The sequence below is a fragment of the Silurus meridionalis genome, chromosome 4 (genome assembly GCF_014805685.1).
Source record: "Silurus meridionalis isolate SWU-2019-XX chromosome 4, ASM1480568v1, whole genome shotgun sequence".
NCBI classification, from domain to species: Eukaryota; Metazoa; Chordata; class Actinopteri; order Siluriformes; family Siluridae; genus Silurus; species Silurus meridionalis.
The window spans coordinates 13,239,896-13,242,962 of NC_060887.1; positions in this window are offsets into that span (position 1 = coordinate 13,239,896).

Consider the following 3,067-nt stretch of genomic DNA (forward strand, 5'->3'; position numbering starts at 1 on the left):
ACAAATCTCCACAAGCACACTCCAAAATCTTCATCTTCCCAGAAGAGTGGAGGTTATTATAAGAGCAAATGGGGACTAAATGTGGACTGGGATGTTCAGCAAGCACACACCAATCTTTTGGTGTCTAGAAACTTTTGTCTATAGTGAGTATTTCCAACCGCTAAGATTTGCAGTGTATTTTTATTTGACTCACACTGCTGCATTTTCTCGAGACAGCATGCGGACAATGTCTGTGCTCTAAAGGCTACTCTCTCAGATCATTTGGGTCATGGTGACAAGCTTCGTCATTGGGACAAGAGTGTGACGTCAGAGCATTCCAGTCTTTTGTCTTTCTGGCCCCCTTGGGTTGTTTTTACCTCTTTCTCTCGGTCTCCCCTATCTTGTCTTTCTACTCCTCCCTCTCTTTATCACCCCCTCTCCTGTGTGCACTTTTGCTTTTCAGTCGTGAGATTCTTTGAAAGAATAACACCCAGACTGGGATTTGTGACGCAGACAGAGACAGGAAAGGTGTCCAGTAATGGGAGTGTATTGTGTGTGTGTGTGTGTGTGTGTGTGTGGGTGTGTGTGTGTTATCACGAAGTCCGGTAAGTTAGGGGCAAATGGGGGGGTCACTAACACGCTCCGTGTCAGAGCGGACATCCAACAAGGCCTGACAAATACGTAGGGAATGTGCAAGTATCGTCTCCCAGGAGCTTCTTTTTACAAGAAAGTATGCGCTAAAAATAACCCCTCTTGTACTCCCTGGCCAGCTCTCATTTTCGGCCTTTTGTCAGCTATTTTTCACACTGTTAAGCCTTTGGCTCCCAGTCAGTCCATGACTCTAGCAGGATTCCTGGAGTACATTTGCAGAAGAGAACAGGAGCGTGACACACACACACACACACACACCAACACACACAGACAGAGAGAGACATTGATTTGAGATAATAATCAAATCTTGCTTCACAGTCCCCTTTAGCGCTAGCCCAATGGCCAGACCTGTTTACATTCCTCTGTCTTGTTTACATCCGGCTGTTTTTGTTGCTGTTATTGTTTAGTGGGCCACTGTTTATGTGAAGCCCTCTGCGTCCAACACCTACTCTTCCCCTGAGAGCCGGATGGATGGAGAGATGGCAGGAAAGATCGACAAACGAGAAGAGAAACACACACACACACGCGCACGCACACTCGCACGCGGGGTGTGTTGGAGAGTCAGACAGGCCGAGGGAAAGAGTTGGAGAAAAAGAATTAGACGCCACATACAATGACAGGCAAGGAAAGAATGTTTAGGCAGGCTGAGAAGAGAAGAAGGGACATGCACAAGTGTGTGTATGTGTGTTTGTGTGGTAGCCCGGGATCAGGGTGTGTTGGTGAAAGTGTGTGTCGGGTTGAACACAGTCTGAAAAACGTTCCCAGGCTTTTCGAGATGGCGAAAGCTCTGAGGAGAGGAACAGAGACAGAGGGAGAGAGGGGGAGAACAAGACAGGGTGGAAAAGACATGTCTATCCTGTAAAATATTCCCTTTGCGTGCGCTGCGTCTCCTTCTCCATCTCTCCACACTCTTTCTTCCTTCACCCCAAACCCCCCACCCATCCCTGGCTTCCTGATGCTCAACCTTATTGCTCCATCATGGTCATTCCGCCGTTTCTCCACCAGCCAGAGACAGAGAAAGTGTTATGGTAAATGTGTAAGCGCTTTTCACCCGGTGTCTTACTGTACCAGTGAAATTGCATCCAGGTTTCTGACTTGCATCACCGAGACTGAGCGTGAGTGCGTACGCTTGTGCGTCAGGGCAATATCAGAGTACACCGGCTGCCAAACTCTGGAGACCGGAAAAGCAGCTCCACTGGGTGATTTATACGGTTTGGAATACTATTTTTCGTAACAAGAGTCCGAATGAGGGTGTAATGAAGACGAGCCGTCAGCAGAGATGTTTCATGGGGAAGAAAAGTGTGTAAGGGGCATCACCCGGTGGTACTGAGTGCTGCCTGGCCTGCATCCAACACTTCTTTGTGTGTGTGTGTGTGTGTGTGTGTGTGTGAGTGTGTGTGTGTGTGTGTGTGTGTGTGAGAGTGAATGAGTGAGTGCGAGGGAAGCAGTTGGCTCAGTAACAGTCCTCATTAACTTTGCTTTATGAGTGCGGTGGGATGTAGATTGCTCCTACCACAACACAGGCTTCTTTCTCTTTTTTCTCTCTCTTGTTCTCATTCCGTCTTTGACCTAGTGTGACTGGATAGTTTACATACGAGGCAATTGCGTTTGTGTGTGTGTGTGTGTTGTTGCACGCACGTGTTTGTGTGTGAGAAAAGACGGTTTTTGAGACATCACATTATTGCCCAACGATTCCCCGCACAGTTTGTCATCCTCTTTTTTTTTCCCCTTCTCCCCTTTCCCTTTCTATTTTCCCAGAGTCATTTCCACACTCACATGTTCTCTGACGTCTGTAAAATCGTGGGAAGGGGGGCCGGAAGTGGGGCTGTAAGGTTGTGGGGGTAAGTGGGGGTTAGAAGTCGTCATGGTGATAGACCCAGCTGGGACGCTCATCTTCTCGGTGTAACAGGATCTGACAGAAGGGGGAAAAAAGTAGTGATGTAGCAATATGAGAGTAAATATTAACACAATCTCAACACAAACACAGACACACGCACGCTCGTGGAAGACTTCCGACTCCCACTCGGCACTCACGTTCGCTCCTCCTCGTATTTCTTTCTATCTCTTTCCATCGTGAAAATTCCATGCAGGAAATGATGCGCGATGGCCGAGAAATGATAAGTTATGAGCGTGCTCTTCTTCGGTCCTCTTCCTGTTATCCAATGCTGTGTCATAGCAATCATTTGGACTTTTGTTTATATTGGTGTGTGTGCGTGTGTGTTTATGAACGTGCCACTGTGTTCCTGACAAAAGCAGCAAAAACAAATGCATGCGCGTTTGCGTAACGCGCACACGCGTAATCTGATGGCCTAAGAGCCTGTGTTTTGAAGCATTAAAGAACAAGGTAACATTAAACACTGTCTTTTATTTACTGATGCACAAGAAAGTCTGAAACGTCCCCTTTTTTTATCAAGGGATGTGTTCCTTCTTATTTAGG